Genomic DNA, 25,253 nt, shown 5'->3' with positions numbered 1-25,253 from the left:
ACATTATAAATGAATACAGTGAGGTTATGTGTTAATACAAAATAAATACTTAATAAAAAATAGATACTTAAATAAAAAGGTTTTAACTTTTACTTTACTCTTTTACTAATAACTCTTTAAAACTTCTGAAAACAAACGGTCACAAAACATAAATAAATGATTTGCAAATGTGCAATAAATGTGCAAACTTCAACTACAAAATAAAACCAAAATAAACAAACATGGATATAATCAAAAATAGAATGTTACAAAAAAATAGATAGGCTACTTAAATAATGAAAGTGCATCAATTTTTCACTTTTGTTTTAAAAACTTTTAACTTTTACTTTACTCTTTTACTAATTCTGTCAATTTTTTGCTAAAATAATGACAAAACTGAGAAATCAGAAACATAATAACAGCAACAACAATGACAATTATTGACTGTAACTGTCCTCAAAATCTTTTTTTATATATAGATTATTATTGTAACAGACTGTTGGATTGTACAGGCATCATGACAGAATCCAACAAAGTCTGTTACAATAATAATGATGTACTGGCGCTAGTTGTATATGTGTGCATGCAATGTATTTTTCCCCTCGGGGCTTGCCGTAGATGCGCACTTGGTACTGGAGTGTCGCGGGGGTTTGGAATATAATAAAGTGGAGAAGAGTTCAAACTGCTATCGTTTATTATTTTCTTATTTTTGTTATAGTGTTAGGTGAACCCTGTACGAACGCTCGGTTACATTATTAAGATTATTAAAACCATATTAATAAAGTTGAAGTCTATTTTCATCACAGAAGTCTCCCCACCCACGAATTGTCTATGCATGCAAGGTGTCTAGATTATGCGCATGACTCAAACGCTGGCAGACACAGCAGCAGTTGTAGGCAGGTATATCGATCATAAAATCAGAATTCGCTTGTCATGAATTATTCATTCATTCATTTATGTCACTTGTTTAAGTTATCTAATATGTGTAAAAAATAAAAAATAAAAACTCGACCAGGGGGCCTCAAGCAGCCGCTTAGTTCGCTTATGCCTCGGGCCGGCCCTGAATGTTTACCTGCTCAACAAAAAGTCAGCCGTGTCAGCGTCGGTTTTCAGTGCCAGATCTCCCTGAAGCTTCCACCAACGGTCAATGGTGGACCCCTATATTTATCCTACTTAGAGTCCAGCGTTCTTCACATTTTTTTTAAATCTCTGCTCTTTCCTCTACAGACTTTCTCTTTCGTCCAAACTTTACAGTAGGGGCAAGCAGAGGCCGCTTGCTGCTGTCGTTTATTTTTTATCCATTGCTTTATCCATTGCTGATCTGATGCTACTTAGCTAGCTACCATAGACTGTCAGCTGCTTGCCCGCGCAATTTCATGTCGCAGGAGGGGGCGGGGGCGGGTGCGGTGGGGTGGAGACGCGAGCGCCAGGCGGAGTTTCAAGTGGAGCTGGTGATTGGATGAGAGCTGTCTGGCCGGACAGCTTACATTGGTCAACTTCTCTGCAGCTGTACACCCAATAGAGTGAATGGATTTTTTTCATTCTTTTTTCTCTTCATATTGTTAGGATTGTTCCAGCATCTAAACGAGGTTATTAATAATGAACAATCTTTGAAATCGTAGACCATAGCTTTAATGTGGATGACAACTTTTGTAAAAGATTATGATCTATGGATCCGATGACAACGCAGTGCTGAAGTGCCAACTAGCCTCTCCCTATGGAGGATCCCTGTACCACTCTACAGATAAAGCATTGTGGAAAATTCACGTATCTACCCCGTAGTGATAAAATAAACTAAAATTCTGTATCAAATTTATAGGCAGGACAAGTAGTTTGTTTAGGCTTGGTTTGTAGAGAATTACAAACATGCGCACATATATTCAAACACACATAACTATTGAATTAATTCTTGATGTGCATGTGAGCGCCATCAGCGTTTCTCACAGGTTCGCGTTAAAGTCTGTGTAGAGAGAACGGTGTCGTCTTAGCGGTCTCTAATTTAATAACCAATGATCCTTTCGACGGAAGTGAATCAATCAAAACTAACTTTAGCTGGAAAATAACATTATTCAAGAACCGCTATAAAGCCAAAACAATCTGTTACCTTAAATTATCCGTTTATCTCTGTAAAGCAGCTTTGAAACGATCTACATTGTTAAAAGCGCTATATAAATGAAGATGACTTGACTTGACTTGACTTCTAATTGGTGGGAAATTATCTCATTTAATGGTCTTATCCCAAATGTAGTTTCGAGAAGTTTCTTCCCGCTCCTTCACCTCAGTTCAACGACAGAGAGTCCGTTATTTTTGGGAGTCTTCACAAAAATCTAATGGTAAGTGAATTCATTGAATAATTATCACATGAACTAAAATAAAACAAATAATTGTTCATTGCTTTCTGTTTATGTGTTCGTGGTGTAACGTTATACAACCTCAATTCAGTGAGGTAGATTAGATTATGGTAACTTTAGTGTTCAATTAACGTTAAAGCAGGATTAGACTACCGGTAGTTCAATTGGGACATTCAAGTAGCTTGGCTAAAGTCTGATTACACTGTATTCAACAGGGATGGGAGTGCAATGATAAAACGATTAACAATGCATCTTTTTTCAAATCATAGGCCCCTAAGTATGCTCTTTTTAGATATAATATTGTTTAAACAAAATAAAATATTTTACAAAAATTCACCATAAAATACTGTGTGTTTGTTTTCACAGGATCCTCCACACCCAACCCCAGCCATCATCCTTAAGGACTGCGAGAATGGGAGCCCTTTAGCCAGTGGCAGTATTTCCATTAGGATGGATGGAGAGGACATGGTTGAAGATGATGGGGACATTGACGTTTCCCTGGCTCTACTCGATGTATCAAATCTACAATGTTGCTTACCCAAAGTACCTGAGAAAGACAATGGTGTTTTTTGAAGGCTTTTGTTTTTAAAAGGAGTGGACCTGTCCCTATTTGTGTGAAGAGAGTTTATAATTCCCTGTAGTACAGTTCTGTCTTCTGCTGTTAAAGGGATAGCTTACAATTAAAGAGATAGCTCACCCAAAAATGAAAAGTGTCATCATTTACTCACCCTCAAGTTGTTCCAAACCTGCACGTGATTCTTTCTTCTGTTGAACAAAACATATATTTTGAAGAATGTCAGTAACCAGGCAGTTGATGGTAGCCATTGACTTCAAGTATTTTTTCTTTCTATTGTAGTCAATGGCTACTATCAACTACCTGGTTACTGACATTCTTCAAAATATCTGTTGTTCAACAGAAGAAAGAATCGCGTGCAGGTTTAGAACAACTTGAGGGTGAATAAATGATGACAATTTTCATTTTTGGGTGAGCTATCTCTTTAATTGTAAGCAAAACAGAAACCAGGCATTGACCATGTTCTCTCCATCCATCCAACTATCTCTTTAACACTTTCATTTGCACTGTTTTCATTTGGAGTGGACTGTTTATTGTACAGTGGTTTGAGTCTGGTTTCTGCTGGTTTATAGTTTATTGTAGTGCTTCTAATGTTTTTATGTTTTAAATTAAAACGTCTGATTCATTGAAATTAAATGTATAATGAAATGTTTGTCTTGATTAATGAAATGTTCGTCTAATTCATGAATTGTTCATCTGATAAATTAAATGTATACATTTGGCACAATGTATGAAGGCCATAAAAATCATTTTTATTCCTGCATTTTCTTTGTATGTTTGTTTACTATGGGTGTCATAAAGAACCTTTTCATAAATGGTTCTTCAAAGAACCTAATAAAGTGACATGAAGAACTGTTATAGGTTCTTTAAAGAACCCTTGATAAGTGTTCTTTGCAGTAATGAAAAAGGTTCGTTATGGCACTAAAGAAAAATAGGTTCTTCATGGAACCTTTCAGTGAAAAGTTCTTTGAGGAACCAATAAAGGTTATTCTATGGCATCGCTGTGAAACCTCCTTTTTGGATCTTCCTGGCACCTTTATTTTTAAGAGTGTATGGTCATTAAATGGCTTTCCTGCGGTAAATGTAACGTTATGTGACATTGTTCTCTACCTGTTTTACTGACCTCTTACCGCGGCTGAAAAACACTGAATAATCCGAGACATATGCATTTCGTTAAGTTGTAGGCTAGGCTACTATATCTTTCAACATGCCTATTGTTCATTCGGGTTTATTTACTAGTAAAGAAGAGTAAAAGATGATCGGTCATGTGCCGCTTGAACTGAGGCGCTACAGAGATCCGTCACGTCACATCTACAAGTGCCAAAATGGCCTTTATTGTTTGAATATCGTAATAAAATTTACAGAATCTGAGAGCTGGTAATTTGTTTTATATCAGAAGTAAACTGCTCTGTCTTGTGTCAGTGTCCTCTTTGCGTCGCGATTTTTCTTTGCGTGAGGAAATGGATGTGTGGCGTGAGAGCGTGTGAAAATTGTAAATTTCGTGAGTCTCACGATACTGATCCACTTGTCCAACACGAATGTCGTGTGGTGTCGCGACGCCTCCCCACATGTGTACGTTGATGGGCGTTCCTCTAGTTTACCGCTATGGGCGTGGTTTTGAGCCAGCGGCCAGTCTAGAACAAAGGACCCGCGAGAGACTTCCCCCCGTCTCCATGTGCTTGCTTCTATTGGATAGCCGCGTCGCGTTCAACGGAATTAATTTGCATAAAGATGAGCATCGGCCAGCTTTTTGACGCGCGCAGCATTTTTTAAAATGAAGCACCGCCTTCCCGGAATGCTTTGCGGGCGCGTCAAAGACGGTTGACGTCAACCATAGGAATAAAGTGGAGTGCGGCGCGACAGAAGTATCGCACGGACAAGTGGATCAGCGCCGGCACGCTCACTCAATGCGTGAGAGTTGGCAGCCCTGCAATTGTTTGGCCTTCCAATATCTTAAAATGCACATATGTAGATCTGTGAAACTTTAGCAAGCTCAGACTTGTAACCTCAGTATATCTTATAATTTGAATTTTCATTCAGACCGAGCAGTGGATCGAATTATAGAAAAGTTTTAGAACATTTATTATACTGAGTTTATGGATGACAATTTGTCATAACGGTCCCACTTTATATTAAGTGGCTTTAAGTACTATGTACTTATTTTTCGATGTAAGTACAATGTACTTATTGTGTTCATGTTGTATTGTAAAACACTTTCTGCTATTGCGGTGTGATACGGGTAAGGTTAGGGACAGGTGTGCTGGTATGGTTAAGTTTAAGGGTGGGTTAAGGTATAAGGGAAGGGTCAACAGTGTAATTACAAATGTAATTAAAGCTGCAAGCAGCATTTGTCGGTGTTCAAGCAGTTAAGGCCTTTGAGCACATTTAAGCATTTAAGACATTAAGATTTATTTAGCAAACTTTTAATCACTAACATCATAGATGGAATAGACCATGTTTTAGCATGATTTAGCATGATATACCATATTTTAGTGTGATTTTTCATGATTTACCATGTTGTTGTATGATTTACCATGAATCTAGCATGATTTACTATAGTTTACCATGATATACCAAGTTCTATTATGATTCAGCATGATTTACTCTGTTCTATTATGGTTTACAACAATTGAACACATTGTAGTATGATTTAATATGATTCTAGCATGATTTACCATAGTTTACCATGATTTATCTTAGTTTACCTTGATTTACCATGTTATAAGATGATTTACCATGATATACCACATTCCAGAATGATTTATCAGGAATCTAGCATGATTTACCTTATTTACTGTGATTTACCATGTTTATAGCGTTATTTACCATGATTTACCACGTTTCTAGCAATTATGTGAAGCATCAGAACAACTGAAGTGATAAACTCTGACAAAATATGATTGTGTTATAATAGTAATTGTTATATAAGGGATTTTTTAGTGTCTAAATGAATGCAAAAGCACATGTGAAAAGACTATTAATAAGTAGAATGTCCAGCAGAGGGCAGTAGAAGACCACTTATTGGCTCACTTTCATTTTGAACTGCTTGGTTTCACCAGTATTCTGCATTAAAGCAAAACATTTTTTTCATGTTAACTCCATGATGCATGTTTACACACACACATTTGGGATATGTTATTGTGAAAATCTCTTTTATTGCTGTATAATAAGCATTTCAGGATTCCCATTTCTCTATGTGACACAATTGTCAATAGTAATACTCCAATAGATGAATTTTGACTAAATGTGATTGTAAATGTTAAAATAATTATTTTATAAAGTCTAAATATGACTTATATAACAATATTAGGGAGTAATATGATTAAATGACAGCAGGGGGCAGTATAATACCACTTATTGGCTTAATATACCATGTTATTCATATCATTTTCATCTTTTTTAACTGTTAAAGAGGCAAATTTTGTCCGATCTATCTGAAATTTTCATGCTTCTTTATCATGTTATTTCACATGTTCTGACCTGTTTTTAAGAAGATCTGATCATTCATTGAAGAGATATAGGCTTTCGGGGACACTTGGTCAAGGCTACATATTGAAGTGACCCTATTATAGCCATCCAAATACAGAAGTTCAACTTTTTCTGATAATCATTGATCTAGAGAGTCCAGATAATTATTCTGCACAGGTTTTGAACATTATGATATGAACATTATTTGATCATAGATGGAAAACACCATTTACAGCCAATACAGGCAATTTACCATGGGAAATATATGGTTTTTAACTGTTTCTAACTGTTATAGCGCCACCTATAGTCCGATCTCCATATAATTTTGCATGCTTGTTAATTATGTTATTTCACATATGCCCACCAATTTTCGTGAAGTTCTGAGTTTTTTTTATAGGATTTATAGGCTTTTGAGTGTATTTTGACACACCCCTTTTCTAAATGAGCCAATTATAGCCATCCAAATGCAAAATTTCAACTTTTTTTCGATAATTATTAATCTAGAGAGTCCAGAGAATTGTCCTAGACTGGTCTGATTCCGATCGGGCGAAAAACCAGGGACTAGTTCGCAAAAGTAGGTTTTTAACATATTCTTGAATATTTAATGAACGGTTTGATTGACAGCAGTGGTTCTAGAGGCAAAGTTGTTCAACATGAGGAGATCTATCAAATGATATGCATATTGTGATGATATTTGTAACACCACGTGATTACAGAGCCATAAAACTCGTTAGCGCCAACTAGTGGCCGATTTCTTTCAAAACTCTTACAGACCTCTAGGGCCATGAGTTGAACATGCCCACTGAGTTTCGTTCTGATTGGCAATCGTTAACCTTGTCTTAAACTTCATTGGCCAATGGCGGCCATGTTTTTTTAGATACGCCAATATCCTTTTACACATATATGGGGCCTTGAGCCAAGACACTGCATACCAAATTTTAAGTCAATCGGACAAACGGTCAGGTGTTTATACGTTTTTTCTGTGTTATAGCGCCACCATGTGGCCAATGGACGCGGTTTATTTATCGTGACCTCAGATTGACCTCCTACACATGTGTACCAAGTTTGGTAAAGTTATCTCATTTACTACTTGAGTTATAGGCGTTTTAGTAATATAGGCTCCGCCTACAACGTTAATTTTACGCCCCCTAGCGACCGTTAATCAATAATTCAACTTTTTTTCGATAATTGTTGATCTTCAGACTCCAGAGAACATTTCTGCACTGGTTTGGTTCCGATCGGGCAAAAAAACCTAGGGCTAGTTTGCAAAAGTAGGTTTTGAACAAAATCCAAAATGGCCGAAAAATTTGCATACCGGAAATGAAAAACCTCCGCGAAGTTTTCTTCGTCTTGAGCCAAGGATTCCAATGATATAAGACACTTGAGTCTAGGCCAAAGGGTTATTGAGATATAAGCAAAATAGTGTGATTTTTTAGTTTTTTGCGCTATAGCGCCACCTATGGGCCAATCGGGCTCATAATTTGATAACCTCTCCTCGATTTTTGTACTACCTTGTGGCAAAGTTTCAAGTCTCTAGCACTTACGGTTTGGGCTGCACGATGCGTTTTACAGGAGAATAATAATAATAATAATAAAAATCGGTACAATTACAATAGGTTTTCAGCACTTCGTGCTTGAACACCTAAATACATTTATTACAGCTCTAATTACATGCAGGTATTTAAAAAATATAAGTACAATGTAAAAACATGTATGTACAAAATATGTCCATTGTATCAAATGATTAGTTTCAATGTAAGTACATAGTACTTAAAGCCACTTAATATAAAGTGGGACCGTCATAACATTCTTTCATATACATTTCTGAATTTAGAAATAAATGACATATAAAAAAAATCTTTCATGTACATTGAAATGAAAGTGACAGCTAAATGACAATTAAGAAAGTTACAACTAAAAATGTTTCCATAAACTAATGTTTTTTTCACTTTACATTTGCTTTATATAAATCTCATTATTTATTTGAAGTATTGGATGTGTAGAATCTTTACTCACAAAATCACACATTGTCAGTGAAATGGTCATTTTATTTGTTATTTTGCAGAGCTTAAATACAACATTTATGTTGCAGAGAAATGTGTACTTTTAAATAAATCTGTTTATGAACTGACAGGTTTTATGTAACAAAAGCTTTAAAAAAATAAAATTTAAGAATTTGCTTCTTTATTGATTTTTTTTTCTTCTTACATTTGTTTCCAGTCTCTTTTAATTTTGGTATTTCTTTGAGTAAGTGTTCAATCAAATAGTTCAATAATTTTCTTGTTCTCCAACTTAAAAAACAAATCTTGAGGCATTCACAGAAACATTAGTTTATTAGTTAACTAACTACACATTTACTTAATGGGAATCTCATAAAACATTTGCTCGCTGTGACACAGAACAATGCTTTCTAATATGATTCACTAGATTACATGATTTGGTGAAACTCTTCTCACACTGAGTACAGTCGTACGGTTTCTCTCCAGTATGAAGTCGCTCGTGTGTTTTCAGATGTGCAGACTGAGAGAAACTCTTGTCACAATATGAGCACTTGTAAGGTTTTTCTCCAGTATGAATTCTTTGGTGCAGTTTCAGATGATCCTCTCTAGTAAAGCTCTTCCCACAGTCACAACACACATGATTTCTCACTTCATCGTGTATTTTCTGGTGCCGTTTAAAACTGTTCAGTTCTGAAAAACTCATTCCACAGAGAGAACACACATAAGGCTTCTCGTCCCAATGAACTTTCAGGTGTTTTTTTAGATTTGATGACGAAATAAAGTCTTTACCACACTGATCACAGGTAAATGGCTTTTCTCCAGAGTGAATGCGCAGATGATAACTGAGTGCGGATGAAGATGTGAAACTCTTTCCACACTGAGTGCATGTATACGGTTTCTCTCCAGTGTGAATTCTCATGTGTGTGTTAAGGTTTTTTTTTTTTTGGCAACTTTTTCCACACTGAGTGCAGGTGTGCAGCTTTTTTGCTTTTGTTCTTTGAGTTTTAAAGTTACGATGTTCCTCCTCTTTATTCAGTTCTTGTCTTTGCTCTTTCACGCTCACCTGGTCTAAAAGACACAGAAATACAGTTAGAATCAGTTCAAGTAAATCCTGATTTAAAGAGATAGTTCACCTGAAAATAAAAAGTCTGTCATCATTACTCATCCTCAAGTTGTCCCAAACTTGTATGATTTTGTTTGTTCTGCTGAACACAAAGGAAGATATTTGGAAAAATGTTTGTAGCCAAGCAGATCTCACCACCCATTGACTACCATAGTAAGAAACAAAATACATTAATTCATTGGTTACAAACATTCTTCCAACTTGACATAGTTTTTCTCCATCACTTAATAGCAGAAGGCAACAGAGATCAGATACCAGATCTTCCACGTTTTGATCTGTCATTCACTTGTTAAAATAGTTTAAATATGTTTGACATCTGCTAGGTTATGATCATTCAGATGTACGTATATCTCCATCATTTATCATCCATATACTGCTTATTAATTCACATCTACCAAAGCAGTGAACAATGAAGAATCAAGAATGGACACTAACCTATTTGTTCCTCAGTATCTTCATGTTTTATTCTGGATGGTTCTGGATCCCTCATGTCTCCAATCTCCTCTTTAATAAACTCCATCTTTAACAGTCACACAGATTTCAGCTGGTACTCCTGGAGTTTGTCCTTCTCTTGTAGGATGATGGGAATATTCCCAGTATTTATTGGTGAATTGTTGTGGGAGGAGCTTCACTGCAGGTGTGAACTGTTATCACTGTGTTTTTATTCAATCTGCATTTAAAAAGTACGGAGCCATCATGTTTAACTGCTGCTGAAAAGCCTCTTTGTCTCCAAAAGTTCCCTGTTTTCAGCTCATTCATTATGGAGATGTCTGAGATCTGCTGTAAATTGGCACATTAAGCTCATTTTATTGGTGTCAAGAGAGGCAGAAACAAACTACAGCATCATCACCTTTAACTTCAGTTCCTGTCTTTGCTCTTTCACTTCCATCTGGCCTGAAATATACATATTAAAACATATTAAGTTGTTAGAATGAGTTCAAGGAGGATACATGTAAATGAAGAGCCAATTTTATATGTCAATAATGTGTAAATTATTATTGTTTGCTTAGAGTGGATTTAGCAGGTAATAACTGAAAGTATAATGTTTGTAACTTTGTTTGTAACTTTCTTTGAGAGGCAATTCTGACATTTCCTGTATTTATATTTTTCAGTGTAATTTCCTATATTTTTTTAATGTATAATATCTGTTCTGTTTCTTTAATGGTTACGCACACTTTTTGTGACGGAAGATTGAACTTGAACTGGTTTGCGCAAAACTTGTGTTCAAACGATTCAGGTAACACAAGATAAAGGTTTACTATCATAGGATACAGGATCCAACACGAATTTTGTATATTTTTGTATGTTTGATTAAACTTGCATTTGACTTCTGTGACGAGTAAGAACTCATTTGTTTCTGGACAATAACAAACTATTGTGGCTGTGATTCTACAATGGCATTTGGATTACATGCTCTACGAATTTAAATATTGGACTTTGGTGAACTTTCACAGTCTTTTTGGACGTTTTGGGGATATAATTGGACTTTGGATATTATTGAACTTTGCTGCGTCATGGACCCGCCATGTTTGCGCCTCCACTCAGCATCGCAAGAGGGCGATCTCATCTGCTTTCATGAGGAATGCAATGCGCGCTTTGAACACGAACATTGATTACAATGTAAACAGAGGAATTGAATGCGACTACTAAAATAGTGCCGAAGATGACTGTTAAAGCACAAGAGGAACGCCTTAACCAGTTAATGGGAACTATAAAAGCCAAGCTGGGACATTTAACAAGACAAATGAGAGAAATGTAATCTTTGCTTGATGACTCTGGTAATGTTGACACTGTGTAATGCATAAATGGTGAGTTTGCACAGTTCTTTATTTCATTTTTAAGACATTAATAATGCAACCAGAGAACTTTTGGCAGATGATGAGGCATATTTGGATCAGTTTCACTGGTTTGAACCTAAGTCCAAGTTAAGTACTTTGTAGACAAGGTCAATGACTGGATTGAAAGAGTTAAACTCCAATACAAAGAGGCAGAGCAATGTGATGTAGAGGTTGAATGTACTGACAGTGCCTCAATGGTTATTTCTTCTTCACAACTGCCTCTCTTTGGTAAAAAATCTAGTAGTCAAGTGGCCTCAGGTGTTTCATCTACAGCTTCTTCTAGGCTGAATTTTAAAACTGAAATGGCAGAGCTGTTGGCGCGAGCTAATTCTTTGAAGCAGAAACAAGAGCTTGAGAGGGAGGAAGCTGAGCTCAAAGCAAAGAAGGAAAAATTATAGCTCCAAACTGCTATTGCTGCAGCTGAAGCCAAACTTCAGCTTGTGTCCATGTATGAACCAGCTCGTAGTGTTTCTAGTGCCTCTGGTAGAGCGGCAAGGGCTGCCACAACTGCAGAGAACCTTAAAGCTACATCTGATAAAGTAGTAGGGCAAAATAACTTTTTTTCGTAAGTTAGCACCTGATGCTGATGCAGTATCAATAGTCAGTGATGGGCAACAGGATTTCGCTGAATCACAGCCACCAAGGACAGATGTGAGCATTCCTTCACATGTTGATACAGGAATCTTGTTCAACATCTTGCAACGTCAAAATTACATTGCTGCTATAAAACAGCCGTCTTTATCTGCTCTCGCGCCTATTCTCTGACTTGGTCAGTTTTGTAAACAAACAGGCAAAGATTGTTTCTTTTCCACTGTTTGGCAATATTCAAGATAACAAAAGGGCACAAGACAATCTCAAATTCAAACCAAACAAATCAAGTAGCTTTCAGGTCAAAGAAAGGAAAACCACATTTGCTTGCAACAAGTGTGACACCTATTCCAGAACTCAAAAAACAAATGTGGCAGAATTAGGTAAGTGACTGACAGTCCTGGTGTCCTATCAGGAAAGAGTACGGTCTATTTAACGCTGGTTGGCTGTACTCTGAGATGCGTCATGTCTTGTCCTCCCCCTCCTGCGTCATCCACTATCGCCTCAGGTATGTGCTGGTAGCGGGTGGTTTAAATCATGTGTTTAGAACGCCACTGATATGTTATCTTTTTAATTGTAGCGTTTCATTTAAGCACTTGTCCGACGGTGCATTTTCATCAGCTCAGAATAGGTGTTTGCCCACCCTTCAGGTATGTAAACTGTCCCTGTATTGAGTGGTGGTTATGATGGCGTGTGGTATACTGAGTCGCTATGTCACTGTTAATGCGTTGCTTCCTGTACCCCAGTTAATCGGTGGTTGTGATGATCGCGGTAAATAGTAGCCTGTGGGGATTTCATGTGGGGTAATGTCGTCTTTTGGTAAGTGTCATGTAAGATGTTTGTAAGGTTGTAGTGGAAAGAGAGGCACTAACATCCCGCTGCTTCTCTTTAAGGCGTTCGTGAGGCGCAGGTCCTCCCTTTCGTCCTCCGGACCATTGTGCTGGTTCCCTGCACAATCTCCCTCTCGTTCGTCCGTGTTTCTACGAACTCGAGTCCACCTGGATAACCACGGTGCTTGCGCTGCCCTCCGTGTCGCGCTGATCGTGCCGGCGGGAATTCATAAGGGCACAGGATTATACCGTCTACTTCTACTTCCTTTCGTTTTTTAGTGTGATTAGAAAAGTTGATTAATAATAATTGACTGTTATTTGTACGAGAACCAGTGTGTGTGTGCGCACGCGCGTGTATGTGTGTGTGTGCTGCACCAGCTCTATCTGCTGTGATTCTTTTCTCTTTCTTTTGGTCAGCTGTGTTTATTGTTTAGATTTTGTTTCTGTAACTACTGTTGTGTGTTGTTGTGGACCTTGATTATTATATATTTTTTTGGATTAAACCAATTCAGCTGTTTATCTTGTTTCTCCCAGGAACTGAGGTGACCAGGCGGGAGGACCTCCGAGTGCATTTGTGGTGGTGGTAGTGTTGCACTGAGTGACACCTTTTGGAGTGCTTGCGTGTATGATCCAAGTGCACGGTGACGTGTGTGTGTGAGTAGAATTACGCTTTTGGAAAAGCCATTAAGTGGTCCTTCCGCCGGTAAGCTCAGCCTGGTTTTGTTTTGTTTTACTTTTTGTTTGACAAACTCCTCCTACCCTCGTGGGTAGAGGACTATGTCGGTGTGTGCCACTCATATTGCCCCCTTGTGAGCACCTGTTTTTGTGCCTTGACATTTGTGCATTGAGCGCTGTGCGCCTTTGTTTTAAAAGAAGATACTGTTTTTAACTATTTTTGTATGTCAATAAAAGACCTTTTTTTAATTATGTGTACTCTTGTCTCTAACCTCCCTGACACACACGAACCTGTGTGACCTAATGCTAACCGCTGGGTTACTTAGATATTCCCTGATTTATTCAGGGTGGCGTAGTCGACAATTATCACCATAAGCAAAGTAACTTATTGAAATCCTGCTCCGCTCCGCCACACAAAGAACAAAGGAAAAGGATAGAGCAAAAGCAAGCCATTGAACCCTCTGCTTTTACTGCAATAAAGACCATGGATTGGATGTTTGCAAAGTTCTGAAGCCACGGAAAGAAAGACTTGACTTTCTGAAATCTAAGGGCTATAATCTTGTGCTATGGTTGCTTATTACCAGGTCACATGAGTAAAGGTTGTGTGCAAAGACTTACTTGTCAAAAGTGCTCACTAAAGCATCCAACCATACTTCATCTCCCAGAAAAGCCAGTGCTTCCAGGGTCTCAAAACCGAGACAGCTCCATTACTGTCACAGAGTCATGTAACGTAACCAGTGAAACTTGTGGTTGTACTGGGGCTGGTCATTTAGTGTGGCCATTGTACCAGTTAGAGTTAAGTAAAAAAAAAAAAAGTGATCATGAGGTTACGACCTACGCCTTCTTGGATCCAGGAAGTTCTGCATCATTTTGCACAGAACAGCTAATGAAGAATTTAAAGCTAACTGGTAGGAAAACAAACATCCTGCTTTGTATCATTGGACAGGAAAGGTCTGCAAGTACATGTTTTCCCCAAACTGGAAATAAGCGAACTAAATGAGAACAATATTGTTGATCTCCCTCAGGTGTTCTCACAAAAAGAGATTCCAGTTAAAAAAGAAAACTTTCCGCAACAGAAGGATGTTAAGAAATTGAAAGGAGGTACATCTTCCTCAGATTGATGCAGGTATTGGCTTACTAATAGGAACAAATGTACCCAAGATTCTTGAGCCATGGCAAGTCATCAGAGAAGATGGACCTTATGCTGTCAAGACCATCCTGGGCTGGATTGTAAATGGACCTTTGGAAAGAGAGAACATCCAAACTAACAGAAACACAGGATGGCCACAGGTGATGGCAAATAGGATTTTAGTGGTAAGCCTGGAGATCTTAATTCAACAGCAAATAAGTAATGATTTTCCTGAATGTAAACAAGCAGAAAACAACGTTAGAAGTTGTTGACTGAAAAAAAATACTTAACGTCATGACGTACAGTCATAATCAACCAATTACATACAAGCTGCTAGTAACGTAATTTAGTTAAACGCCTGTCGCGAGTGCAAATGCAAAGTTGCAAAGCTGATTTAATCATGGTAAAACTAAATTAATTTACTAAATAGTTTTTTTTAATTATTATTATATATATGTAGTTAATTATAATATGTCAGGAATAAGAGGGCACAGTGGTAGCATGCCTGTTGCTGAGTCTCAGCGGCTGAAATCACGTTCGGAGGCAGGGTGGTGTGCTGACCAGAGGTGAGGGGGCACAGTGACCTAGGTGCAGTGGCGCCTCCAGGATTTTTTTCATGGGGTGGCCGAAAGGGGCCAGCAAAAATGTTAGGGTGGCACAATACTGTTGCATGCCTAAATCTAATGACAGACAAAAAGTTTGGCGTTTTCATTACTTTTGAAGCATATAACATTATAGGCTTCAAAACTTCAGTAGCCTACTACTATTCATAGAGCAAAAAAAAAAAAAAATGTTGCTGTGCAATTTACCTGGAGGTAGCCTGTTTATTTCGAGTACTCATTCATTTCAACAGAGAATAAAAGTAAACAAGAAAGCGTAGATTGTTAACTCATCACTTTATTAAAACAATTGTTACACTGCTGCAAATGTAATGCAATGTAAAAAGTTGAAAGAATCGCTAACCGTAGACATTTTACAGTTAACAAAGAAACTTTAAGAAAGTTATATTGCATATTATTCTTAGTCACATATTTATACTACAATTACTAATTACAAAATAATATTTTAGAATATTATTTAAGAATATAAAAGCAGAGTAAGAAGATATACTAATTCATATTGAGTTGTGTGCATAGGGTGTAAGAAGGCATAGGTTATGTCAATGCATTTTATATATGCAACAACCTAATAAAATAATAAAGCCCTAACAGCCCTAACCATAACAGCACATTAGCTACTTTGTCTATTAATCATTTCCTTTGTCTGTAGTCACAGTTGTCTTTGCCTGTAGTCGCTCAAAATCAAAACAGCTTTATTCTCCTGTTTCCATGTCTTCTTGCAAATAGATCAACAAAATCTTCCAGGTTAATGGCCCGAGCTCTTTCTGATTCTACACTCAGAATTCCTAAATTACTCAGTCTTTCATCACTCATGGTGCTTCTTAGGTAGGTCTTAGTTCGCTTAAGTACAGAAAAACTACGCTCACAAGCTGCTGTGCTGACAGGCAATGCAAGTGCAATTTTACAGAGTTTGAAAAACTCATTAAACACCTCTTTAAAAGGCTCAATAAACACTGTCATTTCCTGTAGATTTTCTGGTGTTTTTAATCCATTTTTCTTCTTTCTCATAATTAGTCTTTTTATCTGAGGAACTTCATATTTCAGGTCATCAACGCTGCAGTTGTATTTCGAAGCAAACACAGAAATAGCATCTTGATCACAGAATGTTGGGCTGGAAGGGTTTACAGCCTCTATTCCAATCAGCGTGTCACAGTTGTCTTTAGAAAATCTTCTCTTTAATTCACAGAGCAGAACATCAAGGACAGGTATAAATGTGGATGTATGAAAGGTGTCTTTGTCCATTTCCATTTGTCTTTTTACTATTGGAGAGGTAACCCAATGTCCATCTAGTCTGGAGCTGACTTTTACTTCACGCTTTGGAGTTAAAGGTGAAATGTTGCACTGTTGGGCAAGATTCATACTATTGTCCCAGATCTGCTCAAAGTGTGATCTCTCTCTGTAGTCAGTAAAAGTCTCCATAAGAGAACCAACAAGGGCAATGGCAGTGCTAAGGTTAAGTTGTGGGGACTGTAAAACATCAGACAAGTGTTTTGCATCTCCAAAAACTTGAGTGAAGATTACGAGCAGTCCAACAAATTTCAAATCAATTTGAGCTAATATACCACGTGCCTCAACAGCCCTCTCTCCATTGGATTCCTGTGAAATTTCTTCAAGGACTTTGATGATAGCCGGTAGTCTGTCTTTCACAGTTTTACAGGCTAAATATCTACAAGCCCATCGAGTGTCTGATAGTCGTTGCATTTCACGAGGTGGCCCCTCATACATTTGCTTCTGAACATCTAACCACTTTTGGTGGACGTAAGACCCTGATATAAAGACATACAGCTTTTGAAGCAGTGAAAAGAAACAATGCGCATCAGGGACTGTTTTAACAGTGTCCACAAGTACAAGATTTAGGCAGTGCGCATTGCAGTGCACATAGAATGCCAAAGGAGCTTCCTTTTTAATCCGTGCTTGTACCCCAGAGTTTTTCCCACTCATTACTGAGGCACCGTCGTATGCTTGGCCTACTAAATTATGTTTGTAATCAAGGCCATAAAGCTGAAGCTTTTGAATGATTTTGTCTGTTAGAGCCGCAGCATCCAAGTGTTGCGCAGCCTCAAAATGTAGTAAGCTTTCATGTACTGTGCCGCTGTAGTAATATCTTAAGACCATCGACATTTGCTCTTTCTTACTCACGTCTTTTGTCTCATCAACCATTACACTAAAGCATTCACTCTCTTTAACCTCCCTTATTATAGATGAACGGACCATTTCAGCAAGACAATCCAAAATTTCATTTTGTGTCCCGTGACCTGTGTAAGTTGCATTGTGTTGTTTTGACATCTTTCTTTTAACCGTTTCATCATGTTTAGCGATCATTTCCATTATAGCAAGGAAATTACCCTTATTACCATCCGTATCTCTGTGGCCTCGCTGAGCTATATTCTGTGTTGCTGTAAGTAGCAATACCTCAGCAACTGTCTTTATATATTCACGATTTGCCTTGACCAGTTTATCGTATTCATTACTTAAAGAGTTCAGCAGAGAAGAGCTGGTTGTAGCTGATCTTTTATACTCTGTCCATGCTAGCATTGCATTGACATGAGATTCAGATTTTGTGTGCGCTGCAAACCCTCCGTCTTTGTAAGTGGCCTTTTTCCAGTTTCGAAAACCCTCAACAGATGTGAAGACTGAATCACCAGATTTTGGAAGACAGAAGTGTCTGCAGGCGTAGCAGTAAGCAGAGTCCTTACTTTGAGAGTATTCAAGCCATGTGTGAGTCTTAAACCATTCTGCTTTAAAACAGCGTCTTCTATCCCCCTGGGCAGTTCTTGGAAAGAGCTTTAGATGGGGCTGTTTAGGATCCTCATCTCTTGATTTTGATATATCTATAATGAAGCAAAAAGCAGCATTAATATTGCAATTCGTTAAGTATATGATCATTCATTATATGATTTATTTAATGCTTATGTTAGACAGATACATCTCCCCAGTTTACTTAAAGGCCATGTTGCAGGTTTTTTTAAATATTATTATTAATATATAACCTTGTATGAAAATACCATATGAAAAGTTAATGCAGGATTTTAAATTGTTTTTCAAAACATACAGGCACAAATTTAGTAGAAATCTTGACCGTGTTGAAAAAGCACCATCGCGTCATATTACGTCACGTGAGGGAGTCGTTTTCTATATATTGGCTCACTGGGTACTCTAACTGGGTACTCTAACCTGCAACATGGCCTTTACAATATTTACAAATGATATGAACAATTTTAAAGTCTAAATAAAGTAGTGCTTACCAATCTTTTTAAATTCAAGGCCCAATTACAATTTCTACTCAAAATTGTCTGTCCGTCTCTTCCAGCTGCTGTCTGTCCGTCTCTTGTCTGTCCATCTCTTCCAGCTGCTGTCTGTTGCATTCTGTACTCTCTTGGACTTGGTCCTCCATCCTAACTGCCTCATTACCTTTCTCAGAATGCACAGACCTTTTGCTGAAGAAGGTGGATATGTTGACTGCCTTCCTCTTCATTTTTATTAATCTTCATAAACCCTATATTTGTGTGAAAATATCCAGTCAGAGTTTAAATTGCATATTTTCTGTTTCTGTTGTTTAGACATACATTAATAAAATAGTACTTGTCACAATAGTCTAATAAATTAATGGGAAACACTGACTAACTGTTCTACATTTGTAACTTTAGAGCAAATGACAGTGCATTACATGTTACCCAAATCTGCAATAATTTATAGACAAATTGATGCAGTAATATTAAGGGTTAATTAACCCAAAAATGAAAAATCAGTCAATAAATATTCATCCTCATGTTGTTCCAAACCCTTAAGACTTTCGTTTATCATTGGAACACAAATTACGATATTTTTTATGAAATCCGAGGGCCATAGACAGCAATTGATCATTAAAACTGACATCTTGTTTGGTTTAGCTACTTACATCTGACCATTAACTGAAGCGTCGCGCTGGAATTCGCGCTCGACTCGCACCTTCTGTGAACAGTTTTTCCGTAAGCGGGAATGGAAAACCCGGAGTGGATTCCGGCGGCGTGATAACAGAACGCAGTGAGTGCAGAGAGGAACGTGCTTTCGCTCCACTCCAGGTTTTGATCACATTCCCCTCAGAAGGGTGAATACACCTCGTCCTTCCTTAATTTAAGACCCATTCAAACTAAAATGAGGACATTTATTACACTATTTGATAAATGTGAGCAAATTTACGGCCTTAAAATTATGAAAAGTGGATTTAAGACACAAGGACAGGGGGGAACTCTGATATTGACGGAAATCCGTCATGGACTCTCTGCAATTAACGAGTCGGTCACCACACATGCAAGTCACGCAGACAGAGATGAAAATGTGGAATAAAGCTGTCATTTTTGTTTTATTTGAGCAAGTACTCGTAGCTTCGTAAAATTACAGTTTAACCACTGATGACACACTACTTTTTCGATCATCGGATCTAGGAACTTACTGGGCCTTGAACGTCATACTCCGCTGTATTAATTTGCATTCTGAAGATGAACGGAGGTCTTACACGTTTAGAAATGACACGAGTGTGAGCAATTAATGACATAATTTTTATATGACATACGAAAACCAAGTTTTACTTACATTATAAGTTTCCTCTCCTGCGTTGCTTGATCCTCCTGAACTTGAACGAACCAAACGCTGCTGCTGCATGCTTCGAGTTTGCGGTATTGCGGCTGCACGTGTTTGCGCGAAGTTGCCGCAATGCACGTAAAGAGGGGGAGGGGTTGAGAGCGTATTATACAGTTCATACAAGTTTATTATTTTATTTTTTAAATATAGTGTTTCATTAATGTCTATGTTAATTTATAAAATAAAATCACTATACTAAAAACTCCACTCTTTCTGGTTGGGGGGGCCAATGGGGTGGCCAGTGTCATTTTGGGGGTGGCCGTGGCCCCCCCTGGCCCCCCCCTGGAGGCGCCACTGCCTAGGTGGCCGGGCCGACCCTGAATTAGCAGCAAAAGATGGACAATTTGGTCTCTAAAGTTTGTTTCACACTATAAACCGTTTTGATTTGGAGTGAGAGATACAGGGGGAGTGGCTTTATTGTATCAGATTCATGTCACTGCACTGATTGGTCCAGTTTTGGTCAGTGATCTCTAACCCAGAATAAAACCTGCTCCGGAGGACAGCTTAGCCGTGTAGCGCAAGTTACCATGGTGATGAACACAACTAAAAACCAATACACTTTCTTGAGCCCCAAAAAGCCAGAGTTTGCTCAAACTAATCTCGAACTTTACCTGTTAGCAACTGCAACCGGCTTGTGCAACAGGCCACAGGACGTTTTTATTGTTTTACTAGAACTGCCTTACACTGACCGCTAAATGACAAGTCAGAAATTTACAACTCAAATACAACTTCCACAAAACTAACATCACAGAACTAAAGGATATTTCACTATACGTTTGCTTTATCTGAATCTGAATTTATTTTAATTATTGGATCTGTAGAAACCTTTTACTCACAAAATCACACATTGTCAGTGAAATTGTCATTTTATTTGTTTTTATTGTAGAGTTATTGTACAAATGTACGTCATTATTGTGCATACATCTGTTTATGTAGTAATAGGCTTTATGTAACTACAACAAAAGTAAAAAAAAAAAAAAAGATCAACTTCAGGGAATTGTTTCATATATTAACAACTAAGTGATTGTTGTTGTTTTTCTACATTTGTTTCCAGTCTCTTTTAATTTTGGTCTTTCTTTGAGTAAGCATTTAATTATTGAATTCATTAATTGAAATAATTTTCTTTCTTGTTCTCGAACATATAAAACACAAATCTTGTGGCATTCACAGCAACACTAGTTTATTAGTTAACTAACTAACTACACATTTACTTTATGTGAATCTAACAAACCGTTGCTCACTGTGACGCAGAACAATGCTTTCTAATATGAGTCCCTAGATGACATGATTGTGTAAAACTCTTTCCACACTGAGTACAGTGATACGGTTTCTCTCCAGTATGAACTCGCTCGTGTGATTTCAGAGATCCAGACTGAGAAAAACTCTTGTCACAATATGAGCACTTGTAAGGTTTTTCTCCAGTATGAATTCTTTGGTGCAGTTTCAGTTTATCATCTCTAGCATAGCTCTTCCCACAGTCAAAGCACATATAATCTCTCACTTCATTATGTGTTTTCTGATGCAGTTTAAAATTATCCAGCCTTGAAAAACTCTTTCCACAGAGAGAACACACATAAGGCTTCTCGTCTGAATGAACTATCAAGTGTTTTTTTAGATCTAATGATGAAATAAAATCTTTACCACACTGATCACAGTTAAATGGTTTTTCTCCAGAGTGACGGAGCAGATGAACACTGAGAGTTGATGCTTGAGTAAAACTCTTTCCACACTGAGTGCATGTATACGGTTTCTCTCCAGTGTGAATTCTCATGTGTTTGTTAAGGTTTCCTTTCCGTGAGAAACTCTTTCCACACTGAGTGCAGGTGTGCAGCTTTTTGTCTTTTGTTCTTTGAATTGTAAAGTTACGATGTTCCTCCTCTTCATTCAGTTCTTGTCTTTGCTCTTTCACTCTCACCTGGTCTAAAATACACAGAAATACAGTTTCAATATCAGTTTAAGTGAACCCTGATTTAATAGAAGAAAGCAACAGAGATCAGATCTTTCACTTTTTGTTCTGTCATTCACTTGTTAATATAGTAAAAATATGTTTGACAACAGCTATATACAAGGTTATGATCATTTGGATGTATTTCTCTATCATGTATCATCCATATACTGCTTATTAATTCACATCTACCAAAGCAGTCAACAATGAAGAATCAAGAATGGACACCAACCTATTTGTTCCTCAGTATCTTCATGTTTTATTCTGGATGGTTCTGGATCCCTCATGTCTTCAATCTCCTCTTTAATAAACTCCATCTTTAACAGTCACACAGATTTCAGCTGCTACTCCTGGAGTTTGTCCTTCTCTTGTAGGATGATGGGAATATTCCCAGTATTTATTGGTGAATTGTTGTGGGAGGGGCTTCACTGCAGGTGTGAACTGTGATCACTGTGTTTTTATCCAATCTGCAAAAGTACAGAGTCATCATCACTGGTGTAGTGCAGGGTATACCCACTTCTTTTTCGGTCGGCATTGCGTATTCCCTTTTCTAAATCCCCTCTGATGCGCATCATTTAGTAGCTAATCCAATCTCATGTGAATAAAAAACACCCAGTCAGGGTCGTACCCAGTGGTGTAGTCTACGTGATACGCAGGTATACGCCGTATACCCACTATGAAATGCCAAGTATTTCCGTATGCCCAATTAAAAAAGCGTGAGGATACGCAACAACTTTGTTTTGTTTCAGAACTTTCACACTTTCATTCATAAATTCACCGCGTCTGTGTTTGCGAAGCGTGTAATCCACTCACATATGGAACTTACTGTCTAAAGAAGAACGTCACGAAATTTGGTCATTTTTGAATGAATTAATCAAATCTCGATATGGACTAGTGTCTGTGAATATTAAAGCTCAAAGAGACTGCAGCTGTTCTACGCGTCTCTGGGATGAGCGCTCAATGTACACACACACTCACTGAAGCGCGCGTGGCGCTCGTGGTGGACTTGATGTAGCTACACATGTGCACTTCATCGCAGCTGCTATGAGAGTCACTACACAATAATTTCACCATTTAATTTGATAAAACTATCGTCATTCATCCGTATCATATACACACAGAAACTGTAATGTCTTTACAACCTGTCAAAATAAATGTTGGGTGTAACTTGAAGAAATTATAACATAAATATATTACTATTGCACAGTGGAGTATACTTCAAGTAGGCCTAATAATAATAATAATAGTTTATTAAAACGCACAAACTCAAATGTCTACAACCCACCAAAATAAAAGTTCGGTCTAACTCAAAAGAAATAATGAAAGAAATTGCACAGTAAAATGTAGCTACTTTAAAATAATAATAATAATGAAATCTAAAATTTAATTTTAAAAAGGAATATCAAACAAGTTTTCATACTTGTTTTTATTTAAACAGTAAACTTGCCAAAACAAAAACACCATTTCTAAAAGTAAATATGTATTTGTGCCTATAATGTTTTAATTATTAGGCTATTTTTTTTTATTTTATTGTCAGCTGATAAAACCTGTGCTTCAGGGACCATATTCATATAGCATCTAAGGCTAAATGTAGCTCTTAATTGGCTGAGTTAGATGGTGATCAACACTAAACATGAGAAAAAATCAGGAAAAAATGATATTGCTAGGGGGGTTCGGGGGATTCTAGTAATTCTATATGTTCTATTCTATTAATTCTATTCTATATTCATTCTTACATGTCACTGTTTATAACACAGAGCGTTCCTCCTTTGCTGGGACGCTTAAACAAATATTGGGGGCCTAAATTAAGAGTATACCCACTTCTCCAGGCAACACTACATCACTGGTCATCAGGTTTAACTGCTGCTGAAAACCTCTTTGTCTCCAAAAGTTCCCTGTTTTCAGCTCATTCATTATGGAGATGTCTGAGATCTTCTGTAAATTGGCACATTAAGCTCATTTTATTGGTGTCAAGAGGCCGAAACAAACTACAGCATCATCACCTTTGAAATTTCACTTCAGTTCTTGTCTTTGCTCTTTCACTTCCATCGGGTCTGAAACATATTAAAACATGAAGTTGTTAGAATGAGTTCAAGGAGCATAAATATGAATTTTTAAGTGAACACTGATTTAATAACAGAAAACAAGTGAGATCTGCTGATCAAATATTATATTTGTGATGTACCAAAGGTTAGTTTTGTCATCCTCTTATTAATAGTCAAAATGTGAACGACAAATGCTGTACAAGATTATGATATAAGTGCATTTATATTCCTAGATTATTTTTCAGCAAAAAAATCATAAAATCAGCCATGATTTTTTTAACATTGAAAATTATGTTTTGTGTAGAAGGTAACTATAGAATTACACAAGATAATCTGGTTATTCAGATAATAGGCTAAATTTTTTGTCTTTAAACTTTCATACAAATCAAAATTACACACCAGTGAATTTAGTCAAAAAATGTCTTGAAAATATATAGCAGATTTCACGCAGCAACACAAATGAACCACATCTGCAGTTTATTGACAGAGGACAGACAATAAACACACACACCTTCAGATTCACTGTCTTTCAGCTGAAGATGCATGAGAAAATACACATTAATTATCGTCCTCCCTAACAATAACTGCAATTCATCTAATACACAAGTCACAGATATGGCTAAAAACATACATTAACATCAAAATAAAAGCTAAACCCATTATAAATGGTATTTCCACAGACTCAATCCACCAAAATTATATGTGGAGTTTTCTTTTTTTCTTCTTTTTTTTTAAGGAGTGTTAATTTAAGTCCAAAAATACATCAAACTGTTGGCAGAAAAACACATACATAACCTTATTCCGGTTTTATGGCACTTCCATAATATAAACTCAAAACTTCACTTAATTGTAACGAGGCTTCGGCAAAGGGAGGATTCATTTGCAGCTTTATTGTAATCTTGCTCGTACAATCAGGGTCAATAACCAGCAAACACAACATAGAGACAAAACAACTCATAATCTGAAAACAGGCATAAAGTCAGGCAGCAAACTTACATAAATCAGTCCACAATAGAAAGCAGTTCAGGACAGCAGCAAACAATCACGAAGAGAATAAACAGTCCAAGAGTAATCCACGGGAAGACTAAACAACGGGAAGAAACGCTCAGAGATGTTCACCAGGGAAAAACAAAACTTCACAATGAGGAACTTCTTCTTCTTTCAATTTTATGGTGGTTGGCAACTAACTTGAATGGCGCATTACCGCCACCTGCTGGACTGGGGTTTGATACTGGAGTCTAATCTGTCCAATTATTGAGAAAAACAACAGCACCTAAATTATTTTCATTAGTCCTGTATTCTTCAGGAAGTTAAATATATATATAAAACATATTTCACCTGAGCTTCTTTGTACGGATGTCTTCTAAATGTAATCTTAACTGGTTCCTTTGCAATTGTGAACTTAATCTTAGTCTTTCTTCCTGATATTTAGGACACTGTAGTATAACATGCTCAGACTCTGGACTAT

At 37.3% G+C, this 25,253-nt stretch overlaps 1 protein-coding gene across 1 annotated transcript in view; it reads right to left on the bottom strand.

The window, feature by feature from the left end:
• Positions 1-24,962, bottom strand: part of LOC306997088 (uncharacterized protein) — an 82,821-nt gene extending 57,859 nt beyond the window's left edge. The window contains exons 1-4 of the transcript XR_013797259.1: positions 24,782-24,962; positions 23,744-23,794; positions 21,973-22,207; positions 20,645-21,715 (exon numbers count right to left, since the gene is read on the bottom strand). The gene's annotated coding sequence lies outside the window, so the exon portion shown is untranslated. Of the gene's footprint in view, positions 21,716-21,972; positions 22,208-23,743; positions 23,795-24,781 lie in introns of the transcript that reaches the window.
• Between the last annotated feature and the right edge of the window lie 291 nt (positions 24,963-25,253).

Source organism: Phoxinus phoxinus, assembly GCF_949152265.1.
Source record: "Phoxinus phoxinus genome assembly, chromosome: 4".
Lineage (NCBI taxonomy): Eukaryota > Metazoa > Chordata > Actinopteri > Cypriniformes > Leuciscidae > Phoxinus > Phoxinus phoxinus.
The sequence above is the reverse complement of the archived record's forward strand: the minus strand, read 5'-3'. Positions and strand labels throughout refer to the sequence as shown.